The sequence below is a fragment of the Pipistrellus hanaki genome (genome assembly GCF_964339955.1).
Source record: "Pipistrellus hanaki genome assembly, chromosome: 8".
Lineage (NCBI taxonomy): Eukaryota > Metazoa > Chordata > Mammalia > Chiroptera > Vespertilionidae > Pipistrellus > Pipistrellus hanaki.
Window position 1 is genome coordinate 10,798,439 of NC_140510.1, and position 27,655 is coordinate 10,826,093.

Here is a 27,655-nt window from a genome sequence, read left to right on the forward strand (position 1 = left end):
CCTGGTGCTGGGGCAGGGTGTGCAGTCTGAAGTCCCCCATCAAGTCCCACTGGGTGATGGGTGCAGCCTGAGGTCTCCTGTCAAGCCCTGCAGGGTGGGGGTGTGCGGCCTGAGGTCCCTCATTCCAGCCAGATGCCATGCAGCCTCAGGTTCCTGCTGTTCGGTCAGGATGTTATAGCATCCCAACTAATTTGCATATTCTTCTATTATAGATAGATTTTCTCTATCTCATCACCCCAGCTGAAGGCAACTTTTCTGTCCTCTGAACCACATGTCTGATGTCTTTTCATTGGTCTCCTAGAGGGCAGATCCATCTCCATAACTATTGTAGCATTTCACAAAATGCTTTGGACAATAAATATACCATATTTGTTGACAGATGAGAATGGATGGATGGATGGATGGTGGCAGTATGAGTAAGTCTGTAGGTGTAAGAGAGGGGAATGTTAAATTAGTTAATTTAGCTGATGTTAATTGGGCACCTCCTGTGTATTAGGCACTTTCCTAAGGGATAGGGTTATAATATTTAGCAGGATACACCAAAACCCTGCCCTCAGGACATTTGCATTCAGGTCAGGAACATTAAATTCTGTTTAAAGACTTGAGCAGGATTTATACTAGAGCTGGCTATGACTTGGCCATGAAATATACAAATAATTTTGGTGGTTGAAAAGAATAGAGAGGTCATCATGAATGCAGGTGTGAATAAAAACATGAAGTAAATTCTGTGCATTTCCATCATATTTCCACCTCACCTCACTGGAGATCCTTTTGTATCCCTGGAGCATACCTTGCTATAAGACCTTTGTGGGGTCTACAGCACTGATTCGAAAATAATGGGAGAGGTGAAAAGGAAAGACAACTAACGTTTATTGACCAGACTCTGTTTCACTGGCTCTGCACAGTGTCTGTACACATTGTTTATTGCTACCTTTGTTTGGCACAGGAAGAAACGTTTGCTCAGGGAGGATGGATAACTTGCACAAATTCAAATAGGAGGATTTGAACCCCGCTCTATTTGACTCTCAAACCCACACTCTCAACACTTTACCACCAAAGCAAAGGTTCAAGCAAACAAGCAAGTAAGTCAGCTAACAAACCAAGTTTTTGTGAATCTCTTGGCCCCTGGTGACTACTCTCTAGGGTCCTCCCAGGATTTTAGTTCTGGCCATGCCATGCTGATTTTATTTTCCTCAGGTACTCTGAACGAGAGGCCCGTGGCTGAAAGCAGGTTGACTCTGCTTAGGCTCATGCCTATTCTCCAATGTCAGCTGGTAGCAGTGAGGGCCAGGGGAACTCTTTCAGATTGGGCTGACGGTCCCTCATCTGATGATGGCTTCAGAGAAAATCAAGTGCTAGAGTATTGTTAGGAAATAAATTACCAGATCCACAGGAAAGTTGGGGGGACAGTGGGGAAGAGTTTTGTTCAAGTTTCCTTAGAAGGTTTGGCTGAAATCATGGGACATTCCCATGGATGTCCTAATGGCTAAACCCTAGCAGTGTTTCCCAAAGTGTGGTACGCGTACCCACAGGGGTACGGGAAGAGTTTGGTGGGGGTATGCATTGCACCGGAGTTTGATGGGGATATGCACCTCACCGTGCTTAGCTGTGCCTAATTCTACGTTCTCATGAGTACGAGGGGTACTCAACGTTACGAAAATTATACATATGTCAAAAGTTTGGGAAACACTGCGGCCTATGGGATGTTTCCTGTCTTCCTCTAACCCTTGATTTTCTCTAATTGCCTGTTCTCTTTCCAGAACTTTAATCTGATTGACCTCTTCAATTCATTACCCTGAAGTGCTGGACACTGGTTCCCTGAACCTCTGGGTTTAGCCTTGCTGGGTATAAGCTATACTCTGCTCTTCAGGTAGGAGCTTTAATCAATCTGGGTAGACCATGAGCTGTCCTCCAGCTATACCTTAGTTTCTATCCCCCATGGCAGCTGGGGAGAGTGTGCGAAGAAGTGTCCAGTATACTGTAAGCAGAAATAAGTGGCCAATTCTGCTGGATCCATCACACCTTTCATGCTCTCTTTCTGTTCCCATCGCTGGAATGGCAAGGTCCAGGACAGGCTTGGGCACTGCTTGTCAAAGATGGCAAAGCCCTTGTCCAACTGGATCCCCAAATGACTGCATGCAGTAAGACTGCCCACCAATGTGCAACTTGGATATGGACTGTTCTCTAAACTTTGGTTGCACTTGAGCCATTATATGGCTTGGGTGTGTTGGGTGTAGCTGTTTAGCCTCCCACCACTGTATTGACTTCGTAGGGCCGCCATAACAAAGATCAACAACCTGGCTGGATTCCAACAATAGGAAGCTGTTTTCTCATAGTTCTGGAGACTGGAAGACTGACCTCTAGGTGCTCTGAGGGGAATCAGAATGAATGGATGGATGGATGGATGGCCATTTGTCCTGTGCCTTTCTCCCCGTTCCCAGATGGCAGGCAGTCTTTGTATTCCTTGACTTGTAGATGCAGCATTCCCATCCCTACCTCCCCTTTCAGATAGCAGCCTCCCTGTGTCTTTCCTCTTTTTATACAGACACCAGGCACACTGGATAAGGGTCTATACTGCTCTGGTGTGACTTCATATTAATTTAATGACATCTGTAGCCATCCTATTCCAAGTAAAGTTACTCTGAGATACTGGGGGGAAAGACTTCAACATATGATACCTATTTTTTTTTTTTGGGGGGGGGAAGACACAATTTAACCTATTACAGCAATTAATACAACCAAATGCAGAGAAATTCCCAAAGCTCTGTCATAAGTGTGGCAGATTCTTACAGTAACTCACCTTTGGGCCTAGAGGCCGACTCCGGTGTATCATGAAGAGGACTCTCAGAAGCTTCCTTCTGGGCTTGTTCTGGGAGGCAGGCCTGTCTCCCTTAGATCCTGAGCCAAGCAGTCGAGCCTGAATTGGTAGGTAGATTTAAGTGGCTGCTTCAATGTAAACATCCTGGGTCTCAGTGATCAGCAAAATGGGAATAATGATGCATGTCTTGTTTACTACAGGACGTCAAATAAGGTTCAAATCAGTGCAGAGTAGTAACAACTGATGAGCATAACATGCTCTGTAGTTTAGCACAATGGCATTTTTGGTCAGTGTTTTTTGCTATTTGGCCCTCAGGTGTGCAAAACTATGGTGAACAGTTTACAGCAAGCGACAATTTTACATACTCATTTGCTATCGTTTGATCTAATTTTGTGATTAGTTCTCATTTCTTATCACTCCTCAGTGGCTCTAGGGACTCCTGCTACTAGAGCTTATTCTTTCCTCGAAATGGGACTCCACCACTTTCTGCCTCCCTGTGGAATTCCCATAGTTTCTGGATGGATGCTGGCTCACAGGCCTCCTTCTGTCCTTTGGGTTGGGTATGGAGAAGGAGCTGGTAGCTCAAGCTGGGGTGCAGTTCAACAGAAGACCGTTGTGTCTGTTTATTACTTTAGTCCTTGCCCCATTTCTCAGCTCCAAATAGATAAGGGAGTTAGAGAGAAGGGGAAATAGGGGTATTATTTTAAGATAAACTAAAAGGTAGAGTTGGTGTGCAGCAATACCTACCATAAATCCTATGCCATATTCAGAGACCACCTTGAGCTTCCTGGTAGCTAAAGCAAAAAGTAAGCAAAGCAAATATTATTGGTTATAAAAATGAGCAGGTTGTTCCTTCAGAGAAGCCCATCTTTCCTGGCAAGGGGACCCGAACCTCACATCTCCGTGGTCCTAGGTGAAACTCGTGCACTAACGATAGCGGTGATTGCACAACATACCTTTCAGAGCAGGCAAGTTCCATTTTCTTTTATTACCTTCACTTCCTAATTTAAATGATGCATATAATGCCCATGATCATATGCCACCAGGGAATTGCAAATTAAAACAACAATGAGACACCACGACACACCTGCTAGAAGTGTGTGTAGTGGCATCTCAGTCATATTGACAAATCCAAAATCCAGAACACTGACAGCACCAAGTGCTGGTTCGGATGTAGAACAACAGGAATTCTTAGTTATTATTGGGGGAAGTACAAAAGAGTAAACCTAGTTTGGAAGACAGTAGTTTCTCACCAAACAAACACACTCTTAGCATGTGATCCATCCATTGTGCTCCTTGCTATTTAGTCAACTAAGTTGAAAACTTACATCCATCAAAAAAATCTGCACACAAATGTTTATCGTAGCTTTACTGATAAATTCCCAAACTTGGAAGCAACCAACTGACCTCTAATAGATGAATAGATAAACTGCAGTACATTCCTACAATGAACTAGTACGCAGTAATAAAAAGAAATGTGCTTTCAGGCTACAAAAAGACATGGAGGGACCCCTAAGTTAAGGTGACCAGATGTCCTGCTTTTGGTGGGACAGTCCTGCTTTTTAACAATTTGTCAGGACTTTTTTTAAATGCCGCGGGATGCGGGACAAATTGTTAAAAATTGGCACTGTCCCGCCAAAAGTGGTACGTCTGGTCACCTTACCCTAAGTTAATATAGCTAAGTGAAAGAAACCAATCTGAAAGGCTACATATTATACTATGTGATTTCAACTATCCAACCTTCTGGAAAGACAAAACTATGGAAATGGTAAAAAAAGATTAATGGTTACAGGGGCTGCAGGGGGAGAGGAAGGGAGGGATTAATGGTTGGAGCACAGGTGAGTTTTGGGACAGTGAAGCAATTTTTCTGTATAATACTATATTAGTGGATATGTAATATATTTGTCAAAACCCATAGGATGTTTTTTTTAATTTAATAAATCTTTATTGTTCAGATGATTACAGTTGTTCCTCCCCCCCCCCATAGCTCCCCTCCATCTGGTTCCCATCCCACCCTCTTCCCTTACTTCCCCCCACCCCACCCCAGCATTGTCCACATCCATAGGTGTACGATTTTTGTCCAGTTTCTTCCCGCACCCCACACCCCTTTCCCCCTGAGAGTTGTCAGTCCACTCCCTTTCTATGCCCCAGATTCTATTATATTCACCAGTTTATTCTGTTCATCAGTTTTGTTTTGTTTTTTAAATTCCAGATGTCTGTTTTGTCTTTTAGTTGTATTTTTAAAATTGTTGTGCGAGGCTGCAGTTTAGGTGTTTACCTATGCTGCCATCTTGGTTTCTCCTTCCCCATAGGAGGTTTAATACAGGGTGAACCCTACTGTAAACCATGGATTCAGTTAATAATAATTCCTCAATATTGGCTCATTAGTTGTGACAATGTTCTGTTAAAAATAGGGGAAATTGGGTTTTGTGAAGGCATATGAGAACTTAGTACTTTTCATTTATTCTTCTCTTAAACCTAAAACTGCTAAAGAAAAGTTTATTAATTAAAAAAACAACAACTCATGTGCTCCTGGAATTGCACTCGCTAGGGAATGAGCTCAGCATCCAGGCAGTGCCACAGTCTCTTCCTTCTTACACTGTCTCAGAAAGCCAAGGCTGCTGCAGGCTTCTGAAAAAGCCTTCTTATCTAACCTCCGGTGACAGTGCCAAACCTACACACCCTGCCCAGGAGCATAAGCCAAGGGGTGTGGGGAGGGGACTAGCAGAGAAGAAAGGCACCAAGTCAACACCTACCTCAAAAGTGTTGAAAAGGTGCCACTTTTAGAGAAAGTGCTCAAGGCAAACTCCTTGTATTGTCTAGGTTTTAATGACTTCCATTTTGTAGATCAGTAAACTGAGGCTCAGAGGCCCAAGTTTCAGGACACTAGGTAGGTAGCAGAGGTAGAATTCGGCCTGGTCCACAGGATGGGTCTCATTATCACACTGGTCTACTCCTCTCCCACCCCTCCTAGCGCCCCTCCCCGCTTCACACACCTGGCTGTCTGGCTTTGGAAGCCCTTCCCAAGGGTCAGCTCCACCTTCACCTGGACCCACCTCTGCTCTTGTCAACTTCCTGGGTTTCCCTCTGTCCTGCAAAAAGCCTCAAACTAGGGTGATATGAGTTCAGTTATTTAGCATCAGAAAAAAAAAAAAAATCTCCCTAGATATTTGTTTTAAAAAAAAGTTGATCCAAAAGACCCATCTCGGAAAGTGTACACACAACATAACAGATGTTTAACAGGCTTGTAGGACATTCCCATGGTTAGAAACATATCTTTCAGTGGTTACTTAAGATAAACAGATATAAGTCACATATTTTTTGGTACAAGAGACAACTTGCTGTTTGGAAGCCAAATAAAGATTCCTGAATGTGAGATGCACCTGAAAAAGATTAGAGATCGTATCAAGGATATTAAACTTGGGCCAAGTCTGACATGCTTTTGTTGGAGTTGTGTATGTGTCAGCAAAATATGGGTTCCATCTCCATGCAAGAGGCTTGGGGCTGATGGGGACTTTTGGGGGGACATTTCTTCCCAGCCCTAATATTTCTCTTCTCTGGTGTGAGGCATAGTCCCGGGCACTCTCTTCCACCTCCTGGCTTCACTCAGCCGACTTTGGCAGAGCACCTTCTGTGAGCTGAGCTAACCGGATGCCAGACACACAGATCAGAAAGGGAGATCGCAGTCTGCTGAGAGAGGCAAATGTATGAACAGGTACTTTAATCTAATGTGATCTTTAAGGAAGCATCCTGTGATGTTTAATCATAGGGACCTGGGAGCCAGACTGCAGGGTTCACATCCCAACTCTGACATGATATACTTGCTCTATATTCTGGGACAAATTAATTTACCTCTCTGTTTTCCAGTCTTATCATCCATAAAATGGCGGTAATAATAGTACCTTAATAGATAATGTCTTGCTTTTTCTAGTAAATAATTACTCTAAACTTAGTGGCTTAAAATAGCAAACGTTTCTAATGTCATAGTTTCTTTCTTTCTTTTTCTTTTTTTAATCTTTATTGTTCAGATCATTATAGATGTTCCTCTTTTTTTTTCTCCCCATAGTCCCCCTCCACCCGATTCCTACCCCACTCCAGACCTTCCCCCCATCACTCCCACTGGCCTTATCCATAGGTGTAAGCTCTTTGTCCAGTCTCTTCCCACACTCCCCACACTCCCTCCCCCCTGAGAATTGTCAGTCTGCTCCCTTTTCATGCCCCTGATTCTATTATATTCACCAGTCTGTTCTTTTCATAATTTTTTTAAAAAAAATTCATTTGATTTTTAGGTTCACTTGTTGATAGATATGTATTTGTTGTTGATAATTTTTTATCTTTACCTTTTTCTTCTTCTTCCTCTTCTTAGAGAATACCCTTCAGCATTTCATATACTACTGGTTTGGTGGTGATGAACTCCTTTAGCTTTTTCTTGTCTGTGAAGCTCTTTATCTGACATTTAATTCTAAATGATAGCTTTGCTGGGTAGAGTAATCTTGGCTGTAGGTTCTTGCTATTCATAACTTTGACTATTTCTTGTCACTCCCATCTGGCCTGCATAGTTTCTGTTGAGAAATCAGCCGACAGTTGTATGGGTACTCCCTTGTAGGTAACTGTTTTTCTCTTGCTGCTTTTAAGATTCTCTCTTTGTCTTTTGCCCTGGGTATTTTAATTATGATGTGTCTTGATGTAGTCCTCTTTGGACTCCTTTTGTTTGATGGTCTCTGCTCTTCCTGGACTTGTAAGTCTATTTCTTTCACCAGGTAGGGGAAATTTTCTGTCATTATTTCTTCAAATATGTTTTCAATATCTTGCTCTCTCTCTTCTTCTGGCACTCCCATAATTCAGATGTTGGTATGCTTGAAGTTGTTCCAGGAGCTCCTTCTGCTATCTTCATATTTTTGGTTTCTTTTTTCTTTTCCGGTTAGGTGTTCTTTGCTTCTTTGTATTTCAGATCTTTGACTTGATTCTTGGAATTCTCTAGTCTGCTCTTGAATCTCTGTATGTTATTGTTTATTTCAGTCAGTGTATGCTTAATAGCTGATTAGTCCTTTTTCATATCCTTGAAAGTCTCACTAAATTTCTTGGAGGTTTCTAGGAAATTTTTGAGTAACCTTATAACCATGGTTTTGAACTCTATATCCAGTATTTGCTTTCATTTGTGACTTGTTTCTTTGACTCTGCATTTTGGCTGCTTCCCTGTGTTTGTTTATATGTAGTAGGTAGCTGCTAACGCTCCTTGAGTTGATAGAGTGGGCTTGTGTGGTAGGTGTTCTATAGGGCCCAGTGTCTCAGCCTTCCCAGTCACCTGAGGTGGATGTTCTTGGTCTACCCCTTTGTGGGCTGTTTGCACAATCTTGTTGTAGTTAACTCTTGATTGCTATTGTATCACTGGGAGGAATTGACCTTCAGGACAATTGGCTGTGATGACCAGCTGTGTCTACACTGGAAGATCTGTTGCACAAGAGACACCCTTATGGGGGAGGACTTGCTTCAGTGGGGCTTTGGTGCTCACTGAGTCTTCCCCTTGAGTGTGTCTCTTATGAATGTGAAGAGTTGTAATCTGGTATAGCCCCATTCTGACCACTGAGTACTCTGGCTCTTGGATCACCAAGGAGGTAAAGGCCAGCCACTGTCTGGGGTTGCCCAGCAAGAGCTACAGAGACATCTGCAGATTCCTCCTCTTTGTATGGGGTTTGGAAGTGCCCAGATGAGGTCCAGCTGTGAAGCAAGGCAGGCTGCTGCTGCTGGACCTTGGGTCTTCTTTTTGAAGCTCTGGGCTCTCTGACCCTGTTGCAGTTTGACAGGTTTTAGACAGAGGAAGGACAGGCCATTCATATGCAAAAGCTGATGCACACAGCTTGGGTGGAGTTTCAATTGGGTGGGGCAAAGTGTCTGGGAATCACCAGGGAAGAGCAAACAGCAATGGCTGCCAGTCAGCCCTACACTGATGTAGTTCCCAGATCTCCATGTCCTGAACCCCTGTGCAGGAGCAATGATCGCTGTGAGCACCTCTGAGAGAAAGCTATCCTTGAGTTCTGGCCTGATGCCAGACAGTCCAGTTTCTCCCTGTATGTGCCTGGGTCCCGCAGAGTCTCACCTAGAACTGGAGTTCAGAGCAAGCAGGAGCTTGTATCTCCTTCCTGATTAAAAGAGCAGCACATCCAGGTGCCAGCACTTTCCATGCCTCCGCACCTCTTATCAGTCTCACTGTGCTTTCTTCACCTCTCTAGTTGTGGAATGTCCACTCAGCCAACTTTCCCATGGTTCTGGGTGGTAGTTGTTCTGCATTTTAGTTGTAATTTTGATGTAGTTGTGAGAGGCAGCAAATATAGGTGTTTACCTCTGCTGCCATCTTGGTCCTCTCCTAATGTCACAGTTTCTGTGGGTCAAGAATACTGGCATTGCTCACTGGTGCCTCTGATTCCAAGTTTCTTATGAGAACATCATCACAGTATGCGCTGGGGCTGCAGTCTTCTTAGGCCCCAATGGAGGAGGGGCTGCTTCCAAACTCACTCACAAGGCTGTTGGTGGCCTCAAGTTCTTGATGGCTGTTGGCTGCAGACATCAGATTATTTGTCATCTGGGCTGTAGGACTTCCCAGAGGCAAAGAGAGGGAGTCAGAGATCAGGCTTGGTGTTACCTGATTTTCATGTGCCTTCCCATCACTTGTGCCATGTTCTTGTTGTTAGAAGGCAGTCACCACTGTGTGTGCAGCCCACACTGAAGGGCAGGGATTGCTCAGGGGCATGAAAACCAGCAGGTGGGATCCCCTTTGAGGCTTTACTGAGGAACACCCTACCTCACAATGGTGCTGTGATGACTCGCTCAGTTCCCATGTTGTGGGGTGCTTAGCACAGGGTCTGCTTCTCTCCCACTGTGAGACACAAGCTATTCAGGTTGTTAGAAGTTTCCACACCTCAAGTCATATAGGTACTTGTGCTCACCAGACATTCCTTACTCTTCTGTCTCTTGTTTTCCTGACTGTCCCTGCACCAGAATATAAGCCTCATGCCATGAGGACATTTGTCTGTTGTCTCACACCTAGAAACGGTGCCTGACACACAGCATTTTCTCCCATAAATAGTTATTGATTGACTGAATGAACTCTATATCCATCAGGAGAGACACTATTGCAATTCTCTGATTCTACTGTTGCAGTGATGGTCTCATGTACCTGTGCAAAAGTTACTTCTTTTCTACCACATGCATTATCCTTTCTGTAGAGCCTCTACAACACCCCTAAGTTTCCTGGGTGCTTCTCAGAGCCCATAACCACATTGTGTGACAGAACATCTTCTTCCATGTCTAACTCAATTTCCTCCCATTGCAGTAGAGCAGGGACTTGGGGCTGGGATCAGACAGCTGACCTGACTCTGTCTGCAGGGGACACACTCACTTTAGGAAGGGTAGTTATCTGTGCCTCCACTCCTGGGATCCTAAGCCCTCTGTCTTGACCTCTTAGAATGGGTGCTCAATAAAAATGGATTGACCCATCCTCTTAGAATGTGGCCGCTTGTGGACCTGCTGTTGTGCTCAGAGAGGCTGAGTAGTCTGGAGAGACTTAGGGGTGAGTACCTGACCTGTAGCTGAGCCTGGCTTGGACTTAACTCCTCCACTTGGCTATGGCTTCTCAAACTTTAAAGAGATACTGTTCACCTGGGAGAGCTTATTAAAATGCATATTTGTATTTAGCCATGTGGGCTGGGCCTGAGGTTTTGCCTTTCTAACAGGCTGGACTGCAGGCAATGCAGAAATGGCTCGTGAGTGGGCCACACTGTGATTAGCAGGAAGGAGCCAGGCAACCTGTCCCTTAGTAGCTTTTCTGAGCAGAAATTCACAAAGCCAGAGTTTCCACTTCTTTTCTGTGGACTTCAGCTGAGCAGTTAAGCCACAAGCAAATGGAAGAAAACACACCCAGTGGCACAGAATGAAATATAACTGAAGATGAGGATATGGAGGATGGAGGGGAGAGGAGATCCTTTGGATAAAGCGTAATTTAATAGAGCCTGTAGAGAGGACTCACTTCAGAAGGACGGACAGCAAGGACTTTGTGTTGGCTGGAAGAAGTTAGGGTTTAGGTTGCTAAGGAATTTGAATGACAGTCTTCAGATTTGGTTCTAAGGTCTGGGATTGCCAAGCTCAAATGCCTACAAAGGTTCTTGTGAGACAAGAAGCATGGTGGGGTCTGTGATCAAGCAGAGAAAGCATGTCTGTCCAAAGGAACAGGTCCTATTCGGCTCCAGCTGATTGGTGGCAAGTGGGATTGTAGGCAGAGCTGGCTTTTTAGGCACATATCTGAATTATGTAAAATCTCCCAATTCTTAGAAGTGGTGGGGCCAATTAAAATTTATTTGCAATCATCTCTGGCTTGAGAGCTTCCAATTAATGGCCTCAGATAGGGGCATAAGGCAGCCAGTGAAGGTCTGGGTCAGGATGTTGCTTCTTGGAGGAAAGTAGCCCGGAGAGTGTTCACAGCAGCTGAAAGCCTTGGTCAGGAGAGGGCTGCCTTTCACCGTGGTCTCCACGTCTTCTAAGCAGTTATACACCTGGGTGAGAGGTCTCCCGAGGCCCAGGGGCAGCTGTTCACCCAGAGTGGAGACAATCACCTGCTCTAAGCACAGAATATACTAGTAAATGTGCCTCCATCATGCCCCCAAGACTGGCCACATCCTGTATTGTTAGAAGGCTTCATGCAAATTGAGGTAGTGGGTGTAGCAAAGTAGAGTCAGGGGGATGTTTGTTTACATCTCTACCCAGGCATGTTTTAGCTTGTTGACTATTGGCAGGTCATCTAATCTCTTTTGCCTCAGTTTCCATTATTCATAAAATAGTCACAGATAATTGTACTTCTCTCATAGGGTAGCTGAGAATCAAATGATAAAACATAGGGAAAGACCATAGTGCCCTCCCCAGGCTAAGGGCTCAGTTAAGATTACTATTATTAATAACACCATCATCATTATCACCATCATCATCCAGTTTGGGCAATAGAATATCAGTATTAAAGAGTTAGTCATTAGGGATCATCTAAACTTCTCACTTTACAGAGGGTGAAACTGAGGCTCAAAGCAGAAGGGTGACGTGGCCAAGGTCCCATGGTGAGAGGGCGTCAGCAAGATCTACCACATATTGCCGCTATGCCACATATCTCTCCCAAGCATGGTGTGTATGGAATGAATGAATGAACCAGTGATTATAGAAGATCCAGCCCTATTATTCTCATTTCTTCTTAATCTTTGCTGCAATGTGGCTTTCTTGATTTGTCTTGGGGAAGCACGGGACTTGGTTGGAAAATCTGTAAGGAGGAATCTCCAAAAAGTTAAGGGCTTTCCAGGGCACTTTGCTGAAGGTGGCAGACCCTGCCTTCGCTTTTCCAAACAAGTCTGAGCCCCTGGGTATTTTATTGGAATCTTTATATTTAGACTTCAAAACGTCCTTACTTAAAGGACACTACAAATTCATGTGTCTTCTCAGGATGCTTACCCTGCTGATAGTATCTGATAGTTAATTTTAGTTCAAGTTGCTGCTATAATAAAAGCCTAAGGAGGCAGGCTGACAAGGTTGTCTGATTTCTTTAGCCAGGCAGTCCCTTAGCCCTCTCTTTCACGGTAACATGTATCAGAGTAATCATTCATCTGTCGCTTAGGGTCTGCTGGTCAGTCCTGGTATTGGCATTGATTCATTCAAAAGGATGTGAGATGTGATAGATATGAAATTCATGGATTTAGGGATTAGAAATGGTGAGGAATTCAGGTCATGCTGGAGCTGATTGTTGTTGTCTCTGGAGCTAGCGAGCCTCTCCCTTTCCCTCCCCCTCATTCTTCCTTCCTTCCCTACTTCATCCTGCCTGTCTGACTGCCAGTTATTCTTTTATTCAATCCATTTTTATTGAGCACCTACCATATGCTAGGTGCTTGGGGCACTATGGTAGGCACTGGGAAACAAGATGGAGAACAACTGGCCTTACCTCTCCTCCAAAGAACTAGACTCTACAACTTAGAGTCTAGAAGGAAAACTCCTAATAATCAAATGATCTCACAGTGGGCCATGCTTTGAAGGCACCATCGGGGCTGCTGTAGAGATGTACATGAATGTATGGGGGGCGAGTAGAGATCTGACCCTATTAGGGGCTTCCAAGAAGGGCCTTCCTGAAAACATGGCTTTGGAGCTGAGAGCCAAAGGGCCTCATGGGGTGAAGGCTGGGTTTGGGAGATATGCCCTAAGAAGAGGGAACAGGCTGTATGAGGGCCCTGAGCAAATGTAGAAAAGCCAGTCCAGGTGGGGCCCAGAGAGGATGACTGGAATGAGGCAAGGGCTCTGTCACACAGGGTCTAGGAGGTTCCTGTAGGGTTTTTGGTCTTGATCCTGAATGCAATCAGAAGCCAGTGCATATTTCAAACAGCTCTGCTCTCTAAAGAGGCTGTTCTGGCTGCCCCAGGAGAAGGAACTTCCCCAGCGTGAAAGCGAAAGAAGGGAGATCAGCACGGCAGGGTCAGAGTGCATGCGTGGTGCAGGCTGACAGGCATGTATGTATCAAGAGAAATTTGGGAGGTAAAACTGTCAGGATATAGGCAGTTGTTAAATGGTTGTAAATATTTAGAGGATTTCCTCCATCGACTGAGAAATCCCCAGGCTCAAGGAGGCAGCTGCTCAGCTCCCACCAAACAGGGCACATCAAGCCCCAAGCACGGTCCCTGGAAGCCACTGTCTACAAACACCAGCTTTCCACAAAGGCTGTCTTGCTGGGGATTGATGGGTGCCCACGCAGGTCAGCACCAGGTTAGGCACTACGCACTCTGTCCTGCTCACACCACCAGCGGGAGTGGATGAGTCCTGGGACTGCTTCCTCTGCTTCTACAATAACAAGTATTTTGGGAAGAAGCAGAACAGACTGTATGCTTCCAGATGTTTCCAAATACCCCGGGTTGCTGTGGCCATAAAGATATTCAGGTTTCCTGTGGATAAAGGAGGCTTCTTTGTGCTTAGAAGTTTGTTTGTAACATGTCCAATCAATATTGATGTGCAGTGAAACTGGGCTTTCATCTGAGTGACATGAAACGTCTCTATACAAGCAGTGAGAAATTCCGATATTTTCAAACAGAAAAGGAGTTACTTGGCAGCCTTGGGAAGCCATGCCGCTGGCAGGCTGGATTTCTCGGGTGTTAGCCAATGGCAGGCTTGGAGACCTCTGATTTAGCCCTGGGTGTGCAGACATTCTAGAAGCTGGAACGACAGCTCTCCCTAGCCAATCGAGATTGCTGAAATGATAACAAATGCACCTAACACTCCCCCTCCCCCCTCCAATGCAGGCATTTGGCCTTGCTAAGCTGCACCAAGTGGAGAAGGGCACTGGCCGCTTCCGCCAGTTCTGGGCTGAGCCCTCATGCAATTTCTTCACCTGCTGCATGGAGGCAAGGAGGGGACGAGAAGGCTCTGACAAGGGAAAGGACAACCTCTTGAAGTGTTTCAAATACAAGTGCTGGGCCCCGTGAGCTCCCTTTTCTATCAAAGGAGGCATATCGGGGTGAAGCTGCCAGAGATTTGTTGGTCTGAAATGCAGCCCAGGCTTTGAGCAGCACTCTGAGTGTTTCCTACCCTCTCTCCAGATCCCAGAAAAGTCACCAAGTGGCCGATATTATTGCCCCAGATAACTGGGGAAATGGTGCGTCAGTGGTAGCCCAAATAGAGAAAGAACATGAACTGCTTGCAAAAAAATGCTTGGCCACATATGAAAATGTTTATAAATCCCTATAAATGCCATTTTTAGAACCTTTATCTTAATCTAGAGCCATTTCCTTTTATGGAAATAATTCTAAATAATAATTAATAAAGATTCCATCACCCTTAGTAAGCCTTTTGATTCAAGTGTTTCTCTCAGATCTTGCACGAGAGGAAATTTCTCTCTCAATTAGGACTGCTGGTGTCTCGGTTCCCAGCTAGAGGGGGAAATTTTACTGCTCATTCATTCCTGTTGTGTGTGGGGAAAATGAAAGAGGGACACTTTTTCCTCTGTTGGTTTTTCTTGAGTTTATAATGTTAAAATACCTTCTTTCACGGTCCATTTTACATTGACCTCCACAGTGCAGAAGCCGAACCAAGGGACTGTCTGCCTTCCGCTGTGACGTCTCAGCAATGAGGCCAGGAATACCTGGCTAACTGTCCCAGCGCCCGTGCAGTCGTGCTGTTCCCTTTGAAGAATAGCTTAGACAAACACTAATCAAAATTACTTTCTGGTTTACCTTATTCAGCAAGACGAATACATGACACGGCCCCAGGGGCCTGGATTTGTTAATTTGCAGATGTCTTTGCTCACGCGTGTCTGGCCATGCTGGCAGCTCCCCCACTCGGTGCACACTGGGGTGGAGTGCGGGCCCCTCTGTCACAGCACCCTGACCTCCTCACCTGTTGACCTGATTCTGCAACCTGGGCACCGCCCACCATGTCCATTCGGGGTGAGAACGCAAGATCTTTCATGTACTGTTAATTTCCATCCCAGAAAGCAAAGGGGTTCCGGGAATTTGAAGAGAGTGATGCCACAGCACGCATCACGGTTCTTGTCTCTAGGCTGGTGCACATGTGATCGAATGGGATAAATCGGACGCTTGGACCACAGGATGAAATCTCAAGAAACCATTATCCGCATGGGTTAAGAGTTTCAGGAGGAGTCCCCAGTAGAGCAACCAGATCAGCTAAAATGATGTCACGCAGCTCCAGGACTCAGCTATTGAAGGCAGGGAAGAGGGAAGGCTAATGCCAACGGTGTAGAAAGGCAAACATTTGAACAGGGAGTTACAAGCTCAGCCCACCACAGGCTGGCTTCCGTGTTTCCCGCCTTCTGTTTTTGTAACTTTGGAAGAAAGAGCAGCCAAAACTACCCAAAGGCCGCATTTCTGACGATCTACCCGAGGGGCCCGAGGCTTGCTTGGTCACCGTACCTGGACCCCACCTGAGTGGAAGTGAGAGCAATTCCACGCACGGATGCCATTTCCCTCCCAGGTTTTAACCTTTCACAGTGAGACGGACAACCAGAAAAGCAGGAAATGGAAACAAGCTATGTTTGGCCGAATTTTACATACCATAATCTCTTTACCATGTCAAGCGAGGCAGGAATGCTCAGGCCCACCGGTTCTGGCACAAATCCATTCCAGAAGAGAGTGATTTACAACTTACACCCTTCCCGACTCTTCCCTGAGAGTGAAGTGAAATGACCCAAGAATAACATTACTCCTCAGGTCTAGCAAGAATGGTCTTCTAAAGGGTGGTCTTGGGCATAGGTTTTCACCCGTGGAAACTCAAGCTCAGACGCCACTGCAAAGCCGCGGTAAGGGTCAAGTCCCGCTCCTGCTGTAAGAAGTCCGCAGTCTGGTGAGTTATGAGGTCTGCGGGAGCAGCGGGGCTTGGCCCAGGGGCCGTTTGTTTCCTCCTTACCCAGGAATCTTGAATCAGTCCAGACCAGTGATGCCTGGCGGGTTCCGCCCCCTCCGATGCCAAGCCCTGTGGGTGTGATGGGCCCCACAGAGAGAAGGAAAGGCCCTTCTGTGGCAGGTCTGACGTAAAGAGGTCTCATGGGTGCCGGAAGGCCGGTCGAATGGGTGGGCCCGGCGGAGAAAGAAACGGGGCAACGGTTTGAAACTTCATTGGTTCAAGTATCTGGTTGTAAAAGCGAGCCCCTTAAAATAGTCTGAGAGGGCCCAGGCAAGCCATCTGACAGGGCTTATAAATAGACGAGTGAGATGTTGAAATTATTTCAAGACAGATGCCTTTTTAAACTGTATTCGGAACACCTTTCAGGCTCCTAGTTGCACAGTTCCTCAAGCAGGAGGCTTTTCATCTTCCCAACATCTGGACCTGTCAGGACGCAGCGCGGCGGAGCTCCACAGATGCAGGCCCGTCCCCGTGAAGGCACACCCACAAATCACCCCGCGCCCCCCGCACAGGCCTGCTTCCCGGGCCGCTGCGGGGGAAGACGCGCGCTGCGGGGGAAGCTCCCTGCGGCCCGACCCCTCCGCTTTACCGCTGAATCCACTCTTTTAAGCAACTTTTTCTGAAATTCTCTACTAAGCGGCTAACCACTGCAAGCCAGCTTCTTTTCTAGGCTTATAGGAGGTGATTGACATGAAAGTCTTTTTTCTCCCCTCTGGGTAAAATGTTCTCCGTCCCATAAATCTGTAGGCTTGACAGAGTTGGGTGCATTGGTGCTGTTGCTCAAGGTATTTCCATGCTTACTTGCTTTGGGGTTTCCACCAGCCCTGTTGAGGGTGGAGTGGGGTAGGTGGGGGCTGGGGGAGAGAGCCGCCCTTGCTACATACAGTAAGGGAGCCACTGGGGCCCACGCTGCCTTCTCATGACAGGCAAAGCCACGTGGCAAGGTCACACCTGGCTGGGGTTCCCAGCCAGCCTCTGAGCGCTTAGCTGGGGAAGGGCCTTCCACTAAACACCAGAACAAAGCTGGCGATTCCGCAATTTATCTTTCCAGGAGCAAAGGCTCCAGCGTGCCTCGGAAACCCGTGGCTCGGCGCATGGTTGGAGCCGTTGCCGTGGCTGCGTGCCAGAGCACCACGGGAGAAGTGAAAGCAGGGGACCTACAAAGGCTGCGTGGAGCTTCACACCACTTCTCCATAAATTACAGAGATCAAACGAGGGCGGCTGGTCCTAATGATGACAACAAATGCTTCATCGGCTTTACGAAAGTATTTTGAACCTTGTGGGGAGGGTTGGAAAATAAAACTGGCTGGTGTGATACTTGGGATTTATGCATCTCTCTTCAGTTGGCATAAGGACAGAAGGGAGAGCTGGTGGTAGGACAACTTCTCCGTCTCATCACGGTTCTAGCTCTGCTTTTCTGGCGAACCAGCCATTGCCTTGGCCATCAAACGCAACCTTTACGTTAATTTCTTGGCAGGCAGAATGGTGGTCCCTGGAACCCGAACAAAGCCAGCTTCCACCTTAAGGCCGAGGAAATCCGGCCTGGCATGGCTACGGGTGGTGATGATTTCAGGGGTCAAATGTTTAAACACCTGGCGCCTCAGGGAAGCCAGCCTTCAGCTGGGACCCCTCCGTTTGGGCAGGAGGGGCGGGCAGCCTGCATTATTTGCATAGAAGCATTTGGTTTCTTTTCTCTGCTTCTTAGGGAAGAATGCGAGGCAACTGCAGGACTCCTACCACCCTGTGGTAACTTCGTGCCATGACAGACACTCCTGAGCCTGGGCTTCCTTGCCATTCTCGGGAGAAACATCACCCACTGCTCCTGGGCATCCCTTTAGTCCCGCAGCCCACGGGGCATCTTTAGGGAGTGTTGGAAGTCCACCCCAGCATGCATTTTCAAGGCTTGAGAGATCTCAGAATGACCAATGCCTGGACTCTTGTCCTGGGTGGTACAGGACTGGCCAGGAGACAGACCAGGACAAACGTCAGCCAGAGCCAACGGTGACAGTCCAAGTCCAGCACCCACGGAGGGGCTGGGGTTCAGAAAGGAAAGTGATCTGCCCCCGAAGCTGATAAAGCATTCCCAGGGTTTGCATTTGCTCCCAGCCTGTACATCTCTCAAATGTTTCTTTCCACAGCCTGCCCCACTCCCCAATTTTATATGTAGCAGATGGCCTTCAAACAAATCAAGAAGCAGAAGCTGCAAAGAACTTGAAGAAAAAAAAAAAAAGACAGTGAAACTCATATATTTCTTCAAACGCTAAGATGAACTACAGATGTTTGCTGAAGGGTGATGGTGCTGCCTACAACTCAAGACTCGGCGGAAAAGAGGAGTCCACTTGTGTTCAGCGTTGGACAAGCCCGGTAGCTGTCAGGGTGTGATTTATGGGGGTTGCTGGTGAGACTATGTCACTGGGACATGGCAATTAAAACACTGCGTTCTGCTTGCAAAGCGTCTTCCTCTACGGACCCAGGTGTGGAGTCCACGCTGCAGACACGCTGCCCCCTCCCAGTCAGCACGGGCCTCCACCCTCTGGCCTCTGACCAGCATGCCCCCTGGCTCCTGGACCTCTCTACCTCCTGCTCCGAAGGGGTTGAGGTCACGGGGAACCAAGTTCTGCCCTTACCTGGCACCTGAAGTCCGATTAATCTCAAATGAAGCTTGACAAAATTACTAAGAGAGCAACAGTCGTCTGGTGCGCACCCCAGCTGCGTGTAGGAAGCAGCTACTCGCTAGACAGAGTTTTTGCAAAAGACAAGAATCATGGCAAAGTCTTAAAATGAACAGAATGTGTACATGGGGATGGTCCGAGAAGCCCTGTAATTAGAAGCTTCTTTCAGGACTTGTTGTAACTTGGCCATAAATATTTATTACAAACTAAAGCTGAAGATTCAGGGTCTTCACTGAATGTTGTCGTCCCACTTGTCTCATTGCTTTCTAAGACTGAGTCCTAACCACGGAAGGAGAGACATGGATTTTGAATACTCACACCCACCCTCAATTTCAAGACCATGCCTGCATCTGTGTAGACGAGATTCCGGTGCCCATCGTGCATGTGCACAGGGCCCTTCCCCAGCTTTGGGTTTAAGGCCGGGGGCTGCAGAAGCTGCTGGAGTAGGCCCCCGCCGGCCTCTGGCCTCTGGCACAGAAATGTGGGGAGCCTTTGAAGTTACCACAACTCAGGTGGAAGCTCCTCAGAGCAGCCCTAAGAGGAAGTCATTCATTTTCAAACAAAGGGGCAAATTCCTCAGCACCCGGGTGTTTCTACTAAAACAAAACTCTGAAAAGTTAGTCTCCAGAGGATGATCAGCCCCAGCTGTTCTCCATCTCCACGAGGTTGTGACGGAGGAAACAGGCTGCACAGCAGCAGGAGAGATGCGGGCTAGACAGAAGGAAGCATGGCGGGACCGGCCAGAGCCTTGGCCTGGAACCGGGAGTGGATGTGGTGGCATTCAGAGGCAGAAGACGAATAACACAGGTTTTTAAGATCTGTTCTGTGTCCGTGTTGGACGTACTCTGTTTCCCCAAAAATAAGACAGTGTCTTATATTAATTTTTTCTAACAAAGTTGCGCTAGGTCTTATTTTCAGGGGATGTCTTATCTTTCCATGTGCTAGGTCTTATTTTCAGAGGATGTCTTATTTTCGGGGAAACATGGTAGCCTCTGCACGCTCCCCTGTGTTAGCTGGTGAGCGTGCCAATGCACAGAGCTCACCGTGAAAACCCAGAGGACCTGGGCCCACTCTCTGCTTCCCCCCTTTAGACAAACCAGCCCTCAAAACTTTCATGGAGATAAGACTAGCTGATATGGACATTTGTCTTTTTTTTAATCATCCTACATCTTAACCTCTTTTCTTGTGTAGGAATCCCTCATTCTGTGAGTTACAGTGGGAGACAGAAGCTTCCTCTCATTTCTGAGGCTGGAAAGTCAAGTCTTCACCTTCTTCCTCTCTTTGCAGGCTGGTCCTCAGGCCCTCACACCGTAGACATGAAGCTTGTCTTGTGTTGTTCTGGTGTCCCGCATGGAGGGGAAGTTGCAGGAGAAGGACATGAATGCAGTTTGGATCACCCAACTCGATTCCGGAGGTGCTAACAGACAGGGCAAGCCACCACACAGAGTGTCTATTGTTTGGGTACATTTAATATTGGCTTCAGGTTTGAGGGCTGAGTGGATCCCCTTAACCACTCTGCCAGACAGACCCTATGATAATGGCCTGAACAAAGCCTGCAGGGTAGCTGGCCACGGTGGAGGGGGCAAGGCTGGGACTCCTTCTGGAAAACCATAAAGTCTTGTGACATGGAAGTGCTGGCTTCACTGTCAGAGCTACATTTGGGTGATCTTGGGCAAGACTCACCTTCTCTGAGACTCAGTTTCCTCATCTTCAAACCATGAGTTCTTACAGGATAGTTGTGAGGATCAAATGAGGCTTCGTACTTGGCACATAGTAGGTACTCAATAAATAGTAGGCTCTCTGCCATCAAAAGAGAGATCTAGAAGGAGAAGACATGGACTAAGGCTTAGGGGTCACCTGTAGCTACACATATTGGGGTGTTACACCATAGCTACCACAACAGATCCTCAATGGAAAATGTATGTATCTCAAATAGCAGATTCCTCCCAGGTATGTTTGCAAAGCCTAATGGAGGGACTGGAATAACAGGGAGTGCTTTATTCTCTACTCATGTCCCCACCGTCAACTCAGATCCATTCCCTGTGCTCCAGGGCCATGACAGCTGACCTCCTAGGCCAGTGGTCGGCAAACTCATTAGTCAACAGATATCAACAGTACAACGATTGAAATTTATTTTGATAGCCAAATTTTTTTAAACTTAAACTTCTTTTAACACAACTTCTTTAAAATAGACTTACCAAGGCAGTGGTATTTTGTGGAAGAGCCACACTCAAGGGGCCAAAGAGCCACATGTGGCTCTCGAGCCACGGTTTGCCGACCACTGTCCTAGGCTGCTGCTCTGGCATCTACCTGGATGTGGCTATTTCCAGCCTGGCTCAGCTTTCAGCAGGATCCAAGAAAACCATTCCCTTCTGGCCAAGGGATTTGGGCTCTTGATCAGCAGGAGATCTGCATAAATAAGAAAGGGGGAAAATAGTAATACTAAAATAGACAACAGCTGTCACTTATTTATTACCCACTGTGCGGCAACCTGCACAAAGGTGGGATACGCATTATTATCACTATCTTCCAGATGGGAAATGGAGGCTGGGAAGGGGTATCTACCTTGCTCACATCAGGTCACATCAGGCAGTGTGTTGGGATTCATAAGTCCTACTTTGTACCCAAGCAAGACTCTCAGCAACCCTGGTCTGTGCTAGCCAGAGGATGTCCCCAGAGGGGGGACCCTCAGGGCTGATTTTAGTTAGTGGCAGGATCTAGTGGGTGGCTGTGGAGAGGTGATCAAAGTGACATTAGCAGTCGTCCCAATGATAAATAACGTTAATTTTCTTACCTCCAAAAACCCAGTGAAGTGGACTGGTGAAAGTGGAAGCACAGGAGAGAGAAAGGAGGGCAGGAAGTACCCACTGGAATCACTCTGGGTGGCAGCAGGGAGGTGGGGCGGTCAGTCCAAAAAGCAAACACAACAGCATTTCCATTTGTCCTGGGAGTATGGGTTCATTTTCTCCTCTGACAGACTCACCATGACAATTCTTTTCTGGCTTCAGCTAATAACAAATGGAGGGTGTGTTCCTGACGCACCGGGAGCCATGGGCAAAGGGCCCAGAGGAGAAAAGGGTTGTGACTGGATTCTGTGAGCATGTGAGGAGAGGCCGGCCTCCTGTGGGCAGGATGCAGCCTCAGGAGTCTTTGGAGGTATGAACACCGCCACCCACAGATCTGCCATGAGCTCAAAATCTGAGTGTGGGACAGACAGATGGCATTGTCTGTGAGGTCTAGGATTCTCCCAGGCACACTAGAATCTCCCACAGTAACAGCAAGGAAGCCACACCTAGGCAGCGCCTGCTACTTCGCTCCAGGTGTTCCCAAGACCTGTTTTCAATGCTTAGAACAATCATTCAGAGCAGTGCCATTAATTCCATTTTCAAGATGAGGAAACTGAGGAAGAGAGATGTTAAGGAAGCTCTCCATGGACCTCCACTGTGAAACTGGAAGGACTGGATTCCATGATGACTTTTCTAGGTGTCAGATCCTGCACAGCACCTGCTCAGGGCTCTGGTGGTGGCTGCTGTGCTCAGTAAGCATTCCCGGGTCCTAGCAGGTCCCATTGCAGTGGGGTGGGGTCCTGAGCTGTCATTGAACTCCAATGGGTTTTTATATTCCCCACTCTCACCATAACTGCCTATGTTTCTCAACCACAGTGTATTTGCACATGCTGGGCCCCCTGCTGGTGGCCTTCCTTCCTTTGACCATCTGGGTCACCTCTACCAATCACTGAAGACTCAGCTCAAGAACCACCTCCACGCATGAGGCTTCCCACACCCAGTTTGGGTGAGGTCCTGGGATCTCCTCCCATCCCATATGGAGTATGACCCCCCACTGATTGTTCTATAATTTTCTGTTGACTAGTCTGCCACCCCACCCACAGACTGTGATGCCTTCATGGGGAGAGACTATGATTTCTTTGATTGAAACAGGGGGGTGCCCAACACTGTTTGCTGAATGAATAAGTAACAGAGGCCAGAGTGTACCAGGAGCTCTGGCTGGGATGTATTGGTCCCCATCACCTCTGACGGTGGCTGGCTGACCTTCCTCAGTAGCTTATGTCTGCTTTGTGCTGGATTTTCTCACACGTGCTCCTGGAACCAGGCCTGTGGACCCTCAGTGAGATGCTTCTCTCTCCTGGTGTAGTTATTTTCACCAATTAGTGTCAACACAGGACCCCCCCTTGGTGTGCCCTTGATTAATGGTGGTGATTTGGGAGGGAGAGATGGAGAAGCCACCGTAATTTATACAGGGGTGGCTGCTATCTTGTTTAATCAGTACCCTGAGGTCTCACTAAAGAGACCTGGAGGGTCAGGGAGAGTTCAAATGCAAGTTCAGCCAGAGAAATATTTTCCACAAGGCCTGTCTCTGGAGAAGGATTCAAGCTCTATAAATATAAATACACGACTAGCCAAAGCCGAAGAGAAGAGCTGATTCACAAATTTCCATCCAGCCCAAGAGGGATGTTCACTTGTTTAGAGAGAACTTTCTGCTGGGACCTTCCAAACAGGCACCCATGGTATAGGCGGGAGGAGTGGAGGACTGGGTGCCTCACATGCTCTGCCACTCTGCAGCTGGGCAGCGCTGGTGCCAGCACAGTCCTCCTGGCTTTGGCATCTAAAATGGCGATGATGATGATGAAGATGATGATAACAACGACGACGACGAGCCTCTGCAGCCTTTCCTGTAGAGCTGCTACCTGGACGGAACAGGCACACACACTTTCATGTGTAAATGCACACATTTTCATGTTAGTGGTTCAACATCAAAGGTGAAGGGCCAGCTGGGACAAACAGCTCTGCTGCAGAGGCTCCTGTTCTGCAGTGGAGGTAAGGCCCCTTGGAAACACAATTCCCACAGTGACTTATCCTTTCTGGATCACAGACCCCCTCCCTGGTGCTGCTGCCTCCATACCCCTGAGGGGTGTCCCAGGGAAGGACTGGCCCCAGCAGGGCTGTGTGAACCCCTGATCTCCTGGCATACTGCAATTTCTACTCCAATAACATGAGTTGTGTTAGATGTGTGTTGGCCTTTGTATCTTGATCAGGACTATTTCCTTGTGAAAGTGCTGCTTGAGTTTGGCTTGGTGATGCTGGCAATATAAATATGATATAATTAATTAAGAGGCATTAATGACGGCTATCTGTCAGCTGGAAAATCTCACAAAACAAGCTCATTGTTATTTAGCTTATAAGTGGAAGGACCCCCTGCCTGTGGACTGTAGCTCCATTGTAGGCTCAGCTGCCTTCTGCAATATGGGTAATACATAAAGTAAAATACACATACTAGTATTAAAATGTTATTTAGAATCCATTTATTATACTTTCATCCCCCCCAAAAAAACTGTGCTTTGTCCTTAATGTGTCTTCCATCTCTGATCTGAAGGTCACATGTTGAGGAGAAAGCCCGCTCCAGTGGTTGGTAGAGAAGGTCTACTCAGCAGGTTTCACTCTCTATAAAAACCTGGGCTCCTATTGCTTTCATCCTTCTTTGATTATTGAAAACTTTCTCCTGCTGCTAACACTCGGGAACAATGTAATAAGTGACTTCCAATTAAAGTTTTCCATATGTGGCAAAAATTGTAATGAATGAATAAGTAAAGGCCGCATAATGGAAGCCTATTAGCCAAGTGAATGTACTCTTTTAAGTTAAATTTTGATACCACTTTTGTATTATCTCCCATCAGAAGAGAACGTGCAATTACCAATTTTTATCTTATCTCAGGCAATTATTAAGGGGTAGTAAAGGAAACTTCATTCCAGGAGCCATAATGTGATTTTTGATTAATAGGGGGATTCTTATGTGACAAGAATATTTCTCCTAGGCGAAGCTCGCTCGTGGGTTGCTGCCTGAGCTGGCTTGTAACTGGGAGCTACATCTCAGGTGGAAGGACTGGCCAATAATAGAACACATGTTTCTCCCTGGGGACTGGATTCTTAAGGTTCTCCAAAGCATGAGAAGGCCAGGGGGCTATTGGCATTGACTTCACAGACACCGACTTTCATTTAGTTGGTTCAAACACGACATTGATTTGTGTGCAGGGGGTGAGATGAGCAGCCCACAGTGTGGTCTTCAGTCATTGCTCCCCCCTCCGGGGGAGCCTCGGCATGAAGGCTGCTGTGCCCACCCTCGCAGACTCCAGCAGGCGCCGAGGTGCATTCTGGGCACAGCACAGATCTCTGTGAGTGGAATGACCCAATGTCAGCGCTCTCTCCCACCACCAAGTGCACGTGGGAATGATTTGAATTGGAATTCTAATCCTTCAAGCCAACTCTTCTCAGAGAGCTCTTCTCAAGGTCATCTGGGAACTTGCCTTAGGATGGCTCTGAGGGGCCTGTGTTTATGCCAGTGACCAGGGGGCATTGTGCAAGGAATAGGGAGCACTGCCTCAGTCACCCTGCAGCAGACCCAAGGATTAATCTGCAGTCAGAGTCCTCCTGTTCTCAGGGCGTGGCAGGGCCCCATTCCTCAGAGCCTGGGTGCTTCTTTTGACTCTGACTCTCTTACCAGCTACATGATACTGAGCCAGTATCTTACACACACACACATACACACACATACACACACACACACACACCCGCAACCCCACCTGAGCCTCACTTTTCTCAGCTGAAAACAGGTATCCCATCTTCTTGGGGACTTGCTCTGAAGACTGAGGGACACGGTGTTTTAACACATAAGTGCCACCATATTGAAAGTAACCAATCCTGGGTTGAGTCCCTAAAGGCTTAGTTCATGTGATGGCCTGTATTCCCTGTCCTTCCTCGAGGTTGCTCTGCTGGGCATGGTTCCCCATCCCCAGGGCTGGTGTGGCTAGTGCAGGGGATGGAAACTAATTCTGTGGAGAAAATTTAGTTTCTAGCTCCTGGTCACCTCACCTCTCCACTATATCCTCAGACCTACTCTCAGTTTTCTTCCCCACAGATAACCAAGGTCACCACTTTTAGGGCCAACATGTATGCAAACACACATACCATGTAGGATTCCCCCACTCCTTAAACAAATGACTCTGCCCTTTGTTTTTCTCATTCAATAAAATATTTTGCAGGTTGGTTGGTGTTTTATGGTCAGTCCATAATTTTTTTTTCATTTTTTCTTGTTTGTAGGATTTCTTTGAATCAGTATATCATACTTCCTTTAGCTCTGCCTCTGTTGACGGGCATTTAGGTGGTTTCCAGCCCTTTGCTCTGACAAATATACTGCCACAAATAACCTCCCACTGAGTCATTTCCCAGAACTCCATGTGTGAGGATATTTGTAGGATGGATTCCTAGAAGTGGAATAGCTAGGTCTAGAGCATGTATATTTTTAATTTAGATATTTATCGTCACATTGCTTTTCATGAGCTGCGACAATTTATACTTTCCACAGCAGCATTTAATGTGATCAGTGAATGTTCATTTTTGACGGAGCCACGCAGAATATGTCTAAAAGCCAGTTTCCCCAACGGGTGCCGGTTTGTAAACTCAGTTCCAGTTTTTGCCGAAAGTTGTAGTGGACAAGTCTCTACCTTTAGGAAACCACGGAAGGCCACTCCTTGTACCACCAGGTGACTATTTTGACTACAAATGATGATTGGCTTAAAGCTGGACATGTGAGCCAAACTGAGGCCTTTCCAGGATTCCTACAGAAACCTTACTAGATCCATCACCCTCGCTCTACAGTGATCACAAGCCCATAGGGCTGAAATGGGCCTGGCTCAGGCATACTTGCAGAAGCCTCTCTGCAAAGAACCCGAGGTCAGCAAAGCTGAGTGTGGCGAGCGAGGCTGAGCCTGGCCATGTCCTCGGAGCCTTGACTTCAGCACTGCCTAAAGCTGGCCACTCTGAGTTTCCAGGTTATATGATCGAATACATTTATGTTGGGCCTTAATCTCTGTCATTGCCACGGAAAGAATCTTAACAAATAGAGTGCTTCACATGCATGATTTCATTGAATCCTAACAGCCTTTGAAGATAAGATTTCATTTTTCCATTTCAGAGATGAAGCACTTGACACTTAACGAGTCTAAGAAATTTTCCAAAGCTCACAAAACAAATAAGAGAGTCAGATTCAAATTCGGGTTGCTCCACACTGGTAATTTCAGAATTTCTCTGCATTGTTTCTAACAGCACCAACTTGTTGGGTCTAATGCATTCTTTCCGCTCCATTCACAATCTGACTCCTGCTCGTGCCCATGTAGCCAAGTCATGCCTGTGGAACTGCATCAGGGTTCAAAAAGCGGCCCACTGGAGTTCATACCAGCTCATGGGAGGCCAGCGGGTCAAGTGTGGCAGGAGATTGAGGGTGGGGCATTTGGAGATGGAATGGAAAAACTCTTTGATTCCCACAGAGGAGTTACCCTCAAACATGTAGCATGACAAAAGGCTTTCTGTCTGCAGGCTCTGTGCTAGTCACAAAAGAAATAGAGGTGACAGATCTGTGTCCTCTCATCCCCCCACAATGTGTTTTAAAATATAGTATATTGGCCCTGGCAGAGTAGCTCAGTTGGTTAGAGCATTGTTCCGATATGCCAACATTGCACGTTTAATTTGTAGAACAATAAATTAATCTCTCTCTCTCTCTCTGTTTAGGGCACATACAAGGAGCACCCAATGAATGCATAAATAAGTGAAACAACAAATTAATGTGTCTCTTTCTCTCTCTAAAAATCAATAAATTAAAAAAATATATAGTATATTGATATAAAATTCAAGGTATAATAAGGCCAACAGGAACAGGAGATGATTACCAG

At 46.7% G+C, this 27,655-nt stretch overlaps 1 protein-coding gene and 1 long non-coding RNA gene across 3 annotated transcripts in view; both read left to right on the forward strand.

The window, feature by feature from the left end:
- The window catches only part of LOC311626611 (uncharacterized protein), a 249,313-nt gene that overhangs the window by 62,242 nt on the left and 159,416 nt on the right, over positions 1–27,655 (forward strand). The gene's annotated exons all lie outside the window — the stretch shown is intronic.
- LOC311626618 lies at positions 1,758–27,226 on the forward strand. The gene is made up of 3 exons (XR_014795736.1): positions 1,758–1,870; positions 20,203–20,329; positions 22,578–27,226. It is a non-coding gene; the product is annotated as an uncharacterized lncRNA (long non-coding RNA).